Consider the following 15,683-nt stretch of genomic DNA (forward strand, 5'->3'; position numbering starts at 1 on the left):
TCTTTAATAGGTTAACTCTAGAACTAAGCAAGCCTATATAGACTGATAACAATCTTAGCTACAAAGCCTATTACAACTTAGATACTGTAAAGATGGGATGGTAGGTAGCACGGATAGCACTGAGAGCAAGCTTTCGGAGAAAGATAGGAGTGTATTGTAAGAGAGACGAATCGCTGCCAAGCCTCGCTTGTCAGGATTCATGCTTATATACGAAGCACAGGTCATATGACCTCCAAACAGGTCAGGTGAGGCCATACTGGCCCGTTCTGGGACATCCGGCCTTATAGATACATAATCTGCCTTAACACTATACAATAGAGCAACTTAAAGTATATAGTCTATATAAATTACTATTAGAGTAATTTATAGTTAATTAAGTAGATTTCTGTCACGATTGTGCACGAGTAAGGTTATAGAGCTTCACAGAGGTCTAGTTTAATTACTATGTAAGGTATTATAGTAGGTACAAGACGTTGTGTAAGGAACAAGAAGGTTTAAAAGAAAATTAGTAATTAAATACTTAGCTTAGAAGTCTAAGCGCTTTAAGTATAAATTAAGCCTATTCTAAGTTTAGTTAGTGTTAAGGTAGTTTATGCTTAAGTTTATGTCTATGTTATATTATATTTATGTTAGACATGCACTAATAATACTCTAGTATGTGTCTAATATAGTTATGTCTAGAATCTAGGGAGGATACTGTAACAGTACCCCCCCTCTTATTAGAAAAAGAATTCTTTACATTAGTAGTTCTAGCATTAGGTTATTTTTGTTAGAGTATAAGTTTAGTTTAAATAAGTATTAGGCATAAAATTAAGTTACTATAAAGTTCTTTTATAAAGCTTCTGTAAGTTTCTATAATAGTTTATTATATCTAGTCTATTTTATAAAGTATTTATAAATATATTTTTTTTTATTAAACTAGATTTATTTAACATCTTCTATAACATATTTTAGTTTATTATTTATAATAATAAGTTTAGGTAGCAAGTTTAGCTGTTTAAGTAGATAGTTAAATTTAGAAGCTACTTAGCGCAGCAACAATACATAGAACACAGGGTGTATTTTTATGCTGTTAGGTAGAATTAATTAGTAAGCATGCAATAAAACTATATAAGCTACTATAAAGGGGCTAAGGTTTTTCTAATTAAGTTTTTTTAATTATTAGTTTATTTAGATATTTCTAGTGTCTAGCTAGACCTTCTTGCTAGCTGCATACATAGGGGTAGAGGTTTAAGATTAGTTTATATACTTTTATTAAAAAGCTTAAGCCTATATAAGCTTTTTATAAACATATTTAAATATATTTTAGATTTTATTAATAAGTCTATTTATGTTTATTACTTATATAAATTAATAAGTTAGTTAAAGAGTATTTATAAGTAGTTTAAATTCTATTTAGAGGTAGTATCTATAGTTTACTAAAAACAGAGATACTTATGTTAATTTAGATGTTATGTTATTAGCTTTAAACTATGCTATAGTTAACTATTTTACCTAGTTATTTTACTAGTAGTTTATGTACACTTATAGGACTTATTTTATTACAGTGTTTATGTTCTTAGTCTAGCTATTAGTCTCTAGGTAAAAAGCTGTAGATAGATAGAGGACAATTTAGAGCTATTTATAGAGTTTGTTCTAAAAGGCTAAGACAAACTGCGTACCTCTATCTAATATAATTATGTTAGGCAGGCTATAGTAAACCTATACATATTAGTAGAATAACTAAGCTATATTAAAAGCAGTTATAGAGAAATATAGTATTAAGTGTTAATACTTAGTTAAGTAATTAATAACTACTATAATATTTATATACTTTTTAGATAAAAGTAGGTTTATAATAAAATTAATTAATATGTCTTTTTAAGCTTATTTAAAAATTAGGAGTAGTTTAAGTAGGCTATTATACCTTTCTTAAAAGGCTTTTACTTTACAGCAAGTATAGCAACATAATATGTATTAGTGTACAGTATAGAACATGCAGGGCTAGTAGTACTCTCTCTATAGTATGTTAAGAGTCTTTTCTCTGCCTAAGTGTTTTTTAACAGGCAAGTTATGTATAATTTAAAGTAGTTTAATTCTTAGTTTATTAGAATTAAAGATTATAAGTTAGTTATAGTAATATAGCTTACTATTTTAGTTTTTATAGTTAGCTAGTGTTACTTTTTTTAACTAACTAGTGCTGTTTTAAAGCAGGTTTAAAGTTTTTTAGATAAATTTATTATTTAAATACTTATTAGTAATAATTTAATTAATTATTTAATTTATTTTATTTAAGTTAAGGTCTAAAAATAGCTTAAGTTAGAGTAAAGTTTAGTGTTAAGCTTTTTACACTTCTTTCTAAGCAGGGACATTTTAGGATTACCTTATAAAAGCATTTAGTTTCCTTCTGTTTTAACTAGAATAATAAGTAATCTTAAAATTAAAATAAGACAGGTATTTAAACTAATAAGCTTATTAGTAGCTAAGTTATTTTATAGTTATAAAGTACTACAAGTTCTTATAGTTAGATAGAACTTGTATTAGATGCGCTGCACTTTCTAGTTTAGGTTGCTATTATTTAAAGTAGTGTACTATAGCAAGTAATTTTTTATTATAGATCTTATAATTACCTTCTGCAGGACTTATTCTTTTTAAGAAGTATGTAATAGGCCTAATAGTCCTATCTAGCTTAGTCTAGAAGAGAACTCCTGCTACTACATAGTCTAAGGCATTAGCTTCTATAAGTATTAGTAGTTTAAAGTTAAAGTAGTAAAGTATTAGGGCTTTAGTAAAAGCTTTCTTTAGCTAGTTAAAAGACTATTAGTAATTTAAGTTAAAGTTAAATTAAACTTTTTTTTTAGTAAGTGTAATTATAGGGCTTACTAGCTGTAAAAAGTTATTAATAAATTATTAGTAAAAGTTAGTAAATCTTATAAAAGCTTAAACATCTTTTATGTTCTTTAGGTATTACTAATCTAGCATAGTCTAAACCTTAACAGGGTCTATTTAAATGCTATCTATAAAGATTATATATCTTAAATATATAACCTTTAATTAGTAGAACTTACATTTATCTACATTAAGTTACAGACCTGCTTTTTTTATAGCCTTTAGCACTAGGCGTATATACTGTTTGTGCTCTAAAAGGCTATTACTGTAGATTAGAATATTATTAATATACATAGTGCAGAACACATCTAGGTAGGGTTAGAGTAAGTTGTTTATAAAATATTAAAAAGTACTAGGCGTGTTAGCTAAGCTAAAGGGCATTACTAGGTACTTAAATAGTCTATATTAGGTCTAAAATGCTGTTAGCTACTTATTACCCTTTACTATCCTTAGCTTATTAAAGGTAGTAATAATATTTAACTTTATAAAATACTTTACTTTACTTAGTTAGCTTAAGGTTTCTTATAAAAAAAAAATTAAGTATTAGTTTTTAATAGTAATAGTGTTTAGTTCTTAGTAGTTAATATAGAATTAAAGCCTACCTCTAAGTTTCTTTATAAATAGTATAAGTAACACTACTAGTAAGAAGCTAGCTTAAATAAACCTTTTTTTTAGGTTTTTATTAAGGTATTTTTAAAGCACTTTTAATTTGTTTAGTAATATCTTATATAGTAGCTTATAACTAAGTTGTTTACTAGGCTTAAGAGTTATCTAGTAATTATATAGACATTATATTAGAAGCTTATTAAACTTATCTTAAAAAAAAACATGTAATAAGTTATAGTAGTCTTAAAAAACTATTATCTTTAAGTTAGTGTGTTTTTAGAGAGCTAAAGCTTAGTTTATATTAGAAATTATAACTGCATAGATTTTGTAATCTAGTTATTAAGCTAGAGTTATAAATAAAGTAGGTCTTATGTAGTAGATGTCTATCTGCTGTTTAAGTCCTAGTTTATATTTAAATTAGGTAAGTAAAGGTTTTTTAAAAGCTTTTTCTTTTTTAAGTTTAAGCAGTTGTTAAATTATTTTACATAGCCTATCTTAGTAAAAGGCCTAGCTTATTAGCCTTACTTAGGTAGTTTTTCTCTAAGTTATTAAAAAGTAGGTCTAAAAACTTTTTATATTAAGTGCTATTTAGGTGTTGTTTAGGTGTAAGCATAAGCATATATTTTAGCATTAGAAAGAGTTAAAGTTTAGAACTTACTCTTAGTAATTAAAGGCAACTTTATGCTAATATAGCTATAGTTGTTCTAGAATTAGGTTATAATGTCCTATGTTTATTACATAGAGCTTAATCTGCTCCTTATAGTATTAGTAGGTAATTATAATAGTTATAGTACAAAAAATAAAACTTTTTTAAGTTATTTTTTATTAAATCTAGTTAAGTAAATTATTTAAGTAAGTAGTGTTAATTAAAGATTTAGTTTATGCGCTAGTTTTTTATTAATGTAACCTATGCTATTTACTCTTAAGTTAATAAGAGCTTATATTAGAGCTAATATAGTTTTTTATTATAAACATATAAGAATATTAACTTAGTACTTCTAGTTATTAGTAGGGGACTTAGCCTATAGGTTAGCAGAGATCTAGTGTTAAATTAGTCCTAAAGGGCAACTTAGCCCTAGGACAAGCCTTTTTGCAGGCTCCTACTGCTATAGCTGCGGCTATGTTAAGAGTAGTAAGAGGGATTAAGGCTTAAATATAAGTTAAAGCCTTTATAAAAATAAGATTAAAATAGTAAAAATCTTTAATAAGTGCTAGCAGCGCTACTTACATAGACTTAAGAAAAGAGAATAAAGTAGTTTTAAAAGATATAACTATACTTACTACACTTAAAGTATTAACTTTTTTTTTTATAATCTTTACACTTTTTAGAACTAACTAAAGCATAATTTAAATTAATTTTTATTATATTAAAGTTTTTATTTATAACTGCGCTAGTTTAGGGGTGTATTAAGGCTTATACAGAGAGGAACCTTATGTTATTATTATAGGTAGTAATTAAGTTTGCATACGTGTTAAGGTTGTTTAGAAGGGGTTCTCCTACTATAGCGTGTTACAGTTTAGTTAAGAGGGAGTTATATAGGGCTATAATTAGACCTATTTTATTTAAGCCTATATTAAATATAAGTTAGCAGAACTTAGTAAAGTGTAAAGTAAAGCTTTTTTTTTTATTATAAAGTGTTTAGGTAACTTAAGGCTGTTAACTTTTTATTTAAGTCTCTATAAGTTACTTATAAGAACACTATAAATTAATCTAGGTTAATAATATCTTTATTTATTAGTAAGTTAATTAAGGCTGTTACATTATAGTTAAGTTAAAAGTAGGCATATAGTAACTAAAAGCGTTTAGAGAAGAATTAGTCTACATTTCTTTTAAGTTTATATTAGAGCTTATGTAAAAAAGAAGGTAGGTCTTTCTGTTTTCTATTAAACAGTAGGGGATTAGAGAGTTAGTTAGATTTTATTACTAAGTTAAAAAGATTATAAGTTATAAGCAGTGTTAAGCAGAAAAGAGTTAAGCTATTTCTAGACTTTTAAGTAGGCTTTAAGGCTAGTAAGTTCTTAGTTTCTACTACTATAACAGGAGTTAAGGCAGAAACAGACTACTTAATAACATAAAGCTATTCTTTAAAGTTCTTTTAAAAAGCTTTAAAGCTTATAACATAGTAGCTTTCTTATAAAGTAAGCGCTTTTTAAAAAGCTTTTTAGCTTACTTTAATAGCTTAAAGTTATGTAAGTACTAAGCTTATTAAATTAGATTTAGAGGCTATTTTTAGCTAGAGTTTTAACATAATATAATGTTATAATTATGCACAAGTAAGGTTATAGAGCTTTACAGAAGTCTAGTTTAATTACTATGTAAGGTATTATAGTAGGTACAAGATGTTATGTAAGGAATAGAAAGGTTTAGAAGGAAATTAGTAATTAAATACTTAGCTTAAAAGTCTAAGCGCTTTAGGTATAAATTAAGCCTATTTTAGGTTTAGTTAGTGTTAAAGCAGTTTATGCTTAAGTTTATGTCTGTGTTATGTTGTATTTGTGTTAAACGTGCACTAATAATACTCTAGTACGCGTCTAATACAGTTATGTCTGGGATCTGAGGAGGATACCGTGACAATTTCTTTAACATATACTTTATAATAACTAGTATTGTAACGGCGCAGGCAAGACAATAGGTCCAAATGCGGTAGGAATCCACTTAGAGGTATATGGAAGTGCGTGGGGACTTAATAACCTAGGAATACTATTAAAACCTATAGGCCTTGTACAAAAGGATATTAGAAAACTATTAAGCTAGCTACAGAAGAGAGGTGCGACTAAATACTTAGGGGAATAGGGGTAACAGCAGGGGGCAGGGCAGGGTCGGAGCCAGGTCGAGTCAGGGTCGGGGCCGATACAGGGACCCTTTAGATAGGTTCTAAGCAGCCCTAGATGGAACGATTCATGAGAATTGTTACAAGTATTAGAAATTATATAACATATTCTACTATTCAACTTGCTAAACTATTAAACCTAACAAAATCTCTTAGCATTGTAAACACTATGTAACATACACTACAGGCAAGTTGCTTATATACCTAAGTTGCTTACTTTTGCTAAAACCCTACTAAACTACTCTTCCTACACTAATACATTTCTAATAACACTACTTAGACATGCTAAAAGAATGTTAGATATAGCTTACACATTAGGCTTTAAAATAAAACATAACACTTTTAAAATAATATACTATAGCTATGTATAAAGTTTTTTTAAAAAATAATAAATAACTAATATGCTAGATGTAAGGCCGGATGTCCTAGAACGGGCTAGTATAGCCTCACCTGACCTGTTTGGAGGTTATATGACCTGTGCTTTGTATATAAGCATGAATCCTAACAAGCGAGGCTTGGCAGCGATTTGTCTCTCTTACAATACACTCCTATCTTTCTCTGAAAGCTTGCTCTCAGTGCTATCCGTGCTACTTACCATCCCATCTTTACACTAGACAACTTATACAAGCTAATTCTAAAGCTAACTTATAAAGGCTAGGTAATAATAAAAAATAAGTAATTATTAAGCATATACTTAAGCTATGTACAATAGGTGCTAAGAAGTCATCATCCTCTTGCTTAACTTACTATATTAGGTCAACCCACACACCTTAAAATTTTCCGCACTACTTGTTCTCCTCCTTCTCTACACTACTACTATGCTGTAACGATTCTACGAATCGTTCCATCTCGGGTCGCTCGGATCCTATCCGAAGGGTCCCCGTATCGGCCCCGACCATGACTCGACCTAGTCCCCTGCAGTTACCCCTATTCCCGCATGTATTTAGTCGCACCTTGCCCCTGTAGCTAGCTTAGTAGTTTTCTAATATCCTACGTACAAGGCCTATAGGTGTTATTAGTATTCCTAGGTCTCTAAGTCCCCACGCACTCCTATATGCCTCTAAGTAGATTTATACTGCATTTAGACCTATTATCTTGCCTGCGCTGTTATATTATATTAGAAAACTTACTTTTGCTAGTAACAGCCTTATTAATAATATTACATTAATTATTTATTTAACTATGTCTAACTTTAAAAAGTGTCTAATTTAGTTTAAGTTGCTATTTTTACACACTATTACATTTAATTATTTAGTTAGTATAAATAAGATCTTAGAGACTTTTTATTAACTAAAGCCTTTAGGTTTAGAACTTCTTATCCTCTGTAATTAAAATTGCCTTTAAAAAAGTTGTAAAAAGTGCGCTAAAGTAGAAACTTAAAAACTACTAATAACTTATTAGAATTAGAGACAACTACTAATGCTTAACTCTTAACTACTATTAGATCTTATTATAAAGACTATAACCTATTCTAGCTGCAGCTAAGGTAAAATGCTTACTTTTAAAACTAAACTACTACTAACTTTAATAGCTAAACCTTTTTTTGTAGGACTTAAAGCTAAAAACTTACTAGATTTAAAGTTAAACTCTAGTAGTATAGCTCTTAAGAACTAAGTTACTTAATTAAGGGCATAAATTAAATAGCTAACTAGATTAAAAACTATTAGTTTTAATTATTTTCTACTAACTACTAAATTACTTATAATAATGCCTTAAATTACTTTTACTACTTTAATAGTAAGAGACTTTTTAGGCACCTTTAAGCTCTTTTAAAGCTACTTTACTAAATATATGCCTAAGATTAAGAACTTTATAAATAGTAAAAAACCTATGTTTAAATAATAGTAAGCCTTTATTATAGATAGACTTAACATTAATGCAGATTACTATTAAAGTAAGCGCGCACGTATAGCGTTAGTATAGGGACACACTGCTAGTATTGCAAAGAAATACCTAGAGCCTAGATACCTAGCTAAATTAAATAACTTTTAGTTTAAAAACATAAAAAAATAATTAAGCTTTTATAAACATACTTTATTACTAGTAATAAAGAGATAGAGGCGCAACAGGCGTTTTAGACTTTAAAAATAAGTAAAGAAAAAGCATTTTTTACTTTTAAAGCTTACTTTATTAGTGCTGCTGTTAAAAAGTTTATATTAAAAGCAGAATAGTTTTTCTACTTATAGAAAAAGATACTACCTAGCTTAAAAGTACTAAACTTAGGTTTTAAGCACACTTAAAAGGGCTTTTTTTAAGACTATAGTAGCCTACCTAACAGCCTATAACATAGAAAAAAGGAATACCCTTGCTATTTTAGAGTAAACTGTTAATCTTACTTAATAGTTTACTATTAGATCTAGTATAGATTAGTCTTAAAAGGTTTCTAGTAATATATTTAAGGCAGTATACTATTCTAGTGCACTCTAACCTGCACCTCTATTAGTACCCTAGTCTACCTTAGTTACCTATAAACAATCTAGCTAAACACCTGCCCTAGAAAGACAGACAACTTCTAGCAACTATTATAATTATAAAAAACTAAAACATTTTGCTAGCAACTACCTTATTTTTAGAGTATAAAAAATAGAGTTAGAGCAGTAAGATTTTAAAAAAGAATTTATAAACATAAATAATTTTAATCTAAATGCCTTTTTAATAAGAAATAGTAACACCTAAAAAAACTCTTTATTTTAAGCTTAAGTAAGTATAATTTATTAAACATTAATTTATTACACTTATTTAGAGAAAAACACTTCTAAGTTTCTACTATTTTATATTTAAAAAGCATTAGAGTCTGTTTAAATTTTTTAGTTAATACTAGCGCTTATAGTTTTTTATTTATTAACTTACTAACTACTAAGTTATTATTTTAATGCTTTTATATTCTTATCTAACACTTACTATTTAAAGTTATAGTTAAGGGCTTTTAAAATTAGATCTAAGTCCCTATCTACTAGTATATCTGCCTGCACATGTAAATTAATAGAAGAAGCATCTAAAACTGCCTTTTTATTATTATAAACCTTAGCTTCTAAAATTACATTATTAGCATTAAATAGTTATGTTGTTTTAAACTCTATTTAGATACAGAGAGAAATTAGATTATATAGCCTAGCAAATATCTGCCTACCTATAAACTTTTACTGCCCTTGCTTATACAATTAACCTAGCCTGCGCGTGATAAAGAAGTAGAGCTAGATATTAAATAACACAACACACTATAAGAAAAGGACTAATTTTAGTAGTTATATAGCCTAACAATCTATTACATTAAAGGTTTGCTAAGGCTACTAAAATTATACAGATCTTCTATTATCTATAGTTTAAAGACACTTAAATTATTTTTCTACCTATCTATTAAAAAGTTTAGAATAGGTCTAAAGAAGGTTTATTTAGCTACTATTACCTTAATTTTAGCAGATGCTTTTTATTTTAATATAAAAAGAAAAAAGAATAAGTTCTTTTTAACTTTTATTTATAAAATTAAGTAGTTAATTAAAGATAAGTAAGCTTTATAGTTAAATACTAAACATAAAACTAAAGCATTAGTAAACCTTTAATTGCCCTTTAAATACTATTAGTACTAAGATGTATTTAGCCACATAGCAGCTTACTAGCTACTAGTACATTGTCTATATAACTATAAGATTGTCCTTACAGAGCCTTTTCCTAATAGTTATAGTCTGTTATACAAACAGAACCTTAAGGAGCTAGAGGTAATAAAAAAATATATTATAGATAATCTAAAATATAGCTTTATTAAGTAGAGTTAGAGCCCTTTTACATCTTTTATTCTTTATATATAGAAACTAAATAGCAACTTATGTATCTATGTTAATTACTATAAACTTAACGCTCTTACCTGCAAAAATGTGTATCTAATACTACGCATAGACAAACTTTTATTAAGACCTACTAAGGCAGTAATTTTTACTAAGTTTAATATTTGCACAGCCTTTAATAAGATTAGGATAGATCTAAGTTCTAAAAAGTGTACTACCTTTTAGACATAATATAAAACCTATAAGTGTAAAGTTTTGCCTTTTAGATTGTGTAATAGTCTAGTAACTTACTAGCGCTATATAAACAATGTATTAATTAACTATCTAGATAATTTTTATATTACTTATCTTAATAACATTTTTATTTACTTTAAAAACAAAGTAACTTATATTCTCTATGTTAAAAAAGTCTTAGAAAGGCTCTAGTAAGCAGAATTATAAGTAAAGATTAGAAAAAGTAAATTTTATATTACTTAAATAAGGTATCTTAGCTATATACTTTTAAACAAAGGACTAGAGGTTAACCTAGAGAAAGTAGAGGTGCTACGCAACTAGCAGGCGCCTACTACTGTAACAGGTGTAAAATCCTTTTTAGGCTTTACTAAATTTTATTAGCAATTTATTCTAAAAAATTTTTATATAGTAAAACTAATTATTATGCTTTAAAGCTCTACTACTTTTTTTATATAAACTTTAGAGTGTAACATAGCTTTTAAAAAGCTAAAGTCTATGCTACTAAGTATACCTACACTTTGCTATTTTAACTTTATGTTATAAACTAAAATTAAAACTAACACTTTTAATAGAGTAGTAGTAGGAGTCTTTTCTTAGAAACAAGTAGATAGAAATTAGTGCCCTGTATTATTCTATAGTAAGGTTCTATCTAGTTTAGAGCTAAACTAGAAGATACATAATAAAGAGCTATTTATAATTATTACTACATTTAAATAATAAAAAGCTAAGCTTACATTTATAGCAACAAGCACTCTAGTATATACTAATTATTATTTATTAAAGTACTATATAATAACAAAGGTGCTAAATGCTTGTTAGGTCTATTAAGCTAAAAAGTTAGCTTAGTATTACTTCTAAATTAAGTACACCTCTAGTAAGAATAACACTAGAGTAGACATTTTTAGTTGTTGTAAATAAGATATAGAAAATTTAAGAGCAGCTTAAACTAATAATAAGTTAAAAGTTTTACTAGGACTACACTAACTACACCTCTAAATTAACTCTAAACTAGCTTAGTACTATATTGCTTAAACAATAACTTAAGCAGCTACACTAAATGTTATAGAAAAACTAGACTAGGTTATGTCTCTAAATTCTTTAAAATTAATTAATGTATTACTTTAAAAGAATTAAGCCTTTTTTATATAAAAGTAAAAACTTCTACCTTGCTATTATTAGATAGGAAATAGACTACTTCTCTATGCTAACTGCTTATGTGTGCTAGTAGACTTATTACTGTGTACCTAACTTATTTAAAAAGTTTATAACTAAGTATCTTTAGCATATTCTAGTGCTACTAAGACTTATTAGTTACTAGCCTAAAAGTACTACTAAAAGAGTATAAAAGCTACTTATAAATAATATGTATAGAATTACCTTCTTTATTATAAGGCTTATCTAAAATAGACTTAAACTCTAGGTTTTATCTACTCTCTACTAATTCCTGCTTAACTAATGCAGCACCTATGCATTAACTTTAAGGAGTTTTTTAAAGATAAGTCTAGATATAATTAAATTATAGTTATAATTAATTACTTATTAAAACAAGCTATTTCTATCCCCTACTATAAAATAATTAACGCCTAGGGAATAGCTGCTTTATTTATTTAATAGGTGTACTATTTTAGCTACACACTTAAAACTATTATTTTTAACTAGGGACCTTAGTTTATATCTAGTTTCTAGTCTAAATTTTATTAAATTTTAAGTGTAAAAGTTAAGCTTTCTACTACTTATTATAAAAAAATAAATAGCTAAATAGAGATTATAAATAAGTATATTAATTAAAAACTAAGGCTTTTTATATTTTTTTACTAAGATAACTAGAGTTTTTTACTGCCCCTAATTAATTAGGCTTAGATAACTTTACTTTATATAATAATTAAAATGTTTTTATATTAAGTCCTATATAGCTCTAAACTATGTTAAAGCTAGGACTAGAAACATTCTATAGAACCTATTATAGCTATAGACAAGCTAAATTATAAGGATGCTTTAGCATTAGCAACCTGCATGCATGTAGCCTAGGAGTTAGCTAAGACCTATATAGAAAAGGCCTAAGATTAGATGCAAACTGTAGTTAACTGCTACTACTAGCTAGTTAACTAGAAGGTTAGTAACATAGTCTACTTAAACACTAAGAACTTTACTATTTAAAGACTTAGCTAAAAACTATCTAAATAATAAAAAGGCCTCTTTAAAGTACTTAAATAAGTTAGAAAATTATACTACCTAAAGCTACTTTTAAAGTTAAAGATATATAATGTCTTTACACTAAACATGCTCTGCAAAGACCCTTAGAATCTACTTCTAAAATAAAAACCTCTAAAACCCCCTAAAATTACTATTAATAAAGTAAAAGAGTAGAAAGTAGAGGAAATACTTACTAGTAAGCTTTACTAGAAAACACTTAAGTACTAAGTAAAATAAGTAGAACATAACCTTAATCTAGTCTAGTATAAGGCTTTAAATTTTATAGGTTCTCCCTATAAACTAAAGGCTTTTTATAATAAGCATTTAAATTAGCTAGAACTTTTAAAGGCCTTATGTAAGTAAATTAAGGCTTTTAAAGCTAGTGTAGAAGGCATAAATTACTTAGTAAATAATAAGGTATAAAAGTAAAAAGTAAATTTATAGTTATACATAATAGTATTATAACTTTATAGACATTGCGCTAGGGAGGTCTAACAGTAAGCTGTTAGACACCTCTAAACTCTCTTCTACCTCCTCCTTTACCCTTTTTTCTCTTCTCCCTCCCCTTCTTCCTCCCCTCTAGACTCCCTCTAAACCCCCTCTGCCTTATTCTTAGCTGCCTAAGAGCGCTGTAATGTCTGCCTAAAAGTTAGACACTAGAGCTTCTAGAGCTAAAACCTAATAAAGCAGCTTAGAGTTTTAGTAGAATAAGGCCACCTAGACACTAGCTACAGGAAGACTAGCTTTCTAACTCTTTATAACTTACACTACCTGCGCTAGGTTCTAAGCAGACTTTAAAATAGCTTTAAAAGCTCTTTTTTTATCTTTTTTACTCCCTATGTTTTAGGCTGCTGCCTATAGCTTAAAATAGCTCTAAAGGACTAAAAATTCCTCTTTATAATATAAGAGGACTTACGCGCGCGTTAGTGAACTATACCCTAGCTATATTAGACTATATTTATATAAAGTTGCATTTTTTATTATGTAAGGTGTAATACTTGCATTTCTTTAATCTAAAGGACTAAAAAAAGAACTTAACTTAAAGGCTACAGGCTAGGGCGTAGGCAGCCTAAAGGCAGATAACTTAAAAAGCCTCTAAAGAGGCTCTAGAAGGGGGGCAGAGCAGTATAGTAAATTTCTTTAATACTATAATTAGTTAGCAGACTAAGCTATAAGATGTTAGGTGCATAATAATACTTATAAAGTAGAGATTTAGATAATAGCTAAAAAAGAAACTAACAATATTAATTAAACTATATAAGTAAAGTAAGTAAACACTTATTACTATAAATAATAAATTTACTATATTAATAATAACTACACTACTAGTTACTCTTAAATAAAAACATTATAACAAAGGCATTATAATAGTATTAGGTTTTTAGTTTATTTTTTAGTAACAGGAAATTTTAGTTAAAATAGTTATACTTGTTATATCCTATCTAAATTAGTTTTAAATTAGTTCTAAATATTTTCTACACACTGCAAATAAGGACTATTAGCTTATAGAAAGGGGGGTAGTGTAACAATTCTACAAATTGTTCTATCTTAAGTTGCTTAGATCCTATCTAAAGGGTCCCTGTATCGGCCCTGACTATAACTTGACCTAGTCCCCTGCAGTTACCCCTATTCCTGCATGTATTTAGTCGCACCTTACCCCTGTAGCTAGCTCAGTAGTTTTCTAATATCCTACGTACAAGGCCTATAGGTGTCATTGGTATTCCCAGGTCTCTAAGTCCCCACGCACTCCTATATGCCTCTGAGTGGATTCATACCGCATTCGGACCCAGTGTCTTGCCTGCGCCGTTACATATGCCTTTCTAACCTAAAACTGCTTGCTGTGAATATAATAAGCCTACTCTTACTAGCATCTAGGCGCTCTCTTATATTAGTTTTAGCCTTTTAAAGATATAAAAGACTTTTCTTATTCTAATTCTATTAATTAAGTTAATACTTAAGCAGTTGTAAAAATATAAGAATAAGCCCTAAAAAAAGGCCTGTTACATAGAGAAACTTTTAAAGCTTAATAAGCGCACAGAGTAATAATTAGTATAACACTTAAAGTAGTTTCTTTTTAAAATGTATAAAGTACTTGCTACTTCTAAAAAAAAACAACTGTAATCTATGTTAATATAGTAAAGTAATACCTATAAAAAAATAAGTACTATGCATTTAAACTATGCGCTAAGCTTTACTTTAAGCCCTTTTATAAGCTTAATTATTGTTGCTAGAGTGCCTATATAAAAACCTAAGATAATAATAACTTTAAATATGTCTACTTCTTTAATAAATTAACTTTTAAAGTAGGACTTATCTCTACTACCTAATACTATAAGTAGAAGAAGGGGGCATTATGTGCATATAAATCTTAATACCTAAAGCCTACTTTTAAAAGTAGGAGAAGCTCTGTTAGAGTATAAGCAGCTATATCCTAGGATTTTAAGTTAGAGCTAGTTATACTGCCTTAAAGTAAGTAAATAAACTTAAGAAAATACTATAATAAGGTTTTAGCTACTTACATGCAGCTATTTTATGCTAAAGTTTTTAAAAAACACAGTATTACGTTGTAGTAAAAGAATAGAGCTTTATACTATAGGTTAAAGATAACTACAGGTTTCTAAGAAAAGCTTTGCATAGATTATATAGTGTAGCTAGCATAAAGTCTTAATTTAAATCCTATTAAAAACTTTTAGCGCATTATAAAGATTTAGATTTTAAAAAAAAGACACTAAATAAGTAATATTAAAAAGATAGAGTCTATTCTAAAAGAGGAGTAGGATAAGTTAAAGCTAGAAGATTAGCAGAAGTGTATATTATTTATGCCCTAGCGCGTTGCTGACGTTAGGGCTGCCTAGGGAGGCTCTACCTGCTAGTGAATAATTGCTACTTTAAAAGATTCTCTGTTATTAATTTTATTATATAAACTAAAAGCTTTAATTTTTAATTGTAATCTATCTCTAAAATCCTTATAGAAAACTGCGTGGGCAGATTGTATTCGCTTGCGCACGGTGCAGAGGATGATCACTTCCTGGCACCTACTGTACACAAGGATTTTCCTCTTAGTTAGTAGCTGTAGCTAATATAGCTAATTCTTTACGCGCTAAGCGTAATCTAGGCTATGTTAGCATAAACTAGCTGTAACGATTCTCATGAATCGTTCCATCTCGGG

Source organism: Lindgomyces ingoldianus (assembly GCF_010093535.1).
Source record: "Lindgomyces ingoldianus strain ATCC 200398 unplaced genomic scaffold BDR25scaffold_29, whole genome shotgun sequence".
NCBI lineage: Eukaryota > Fungi > Ascomycota > Dothideomycetes > Pleosporales > Lindgomycetaceae > Lindgomyces > Lindgomyces ingoldianus.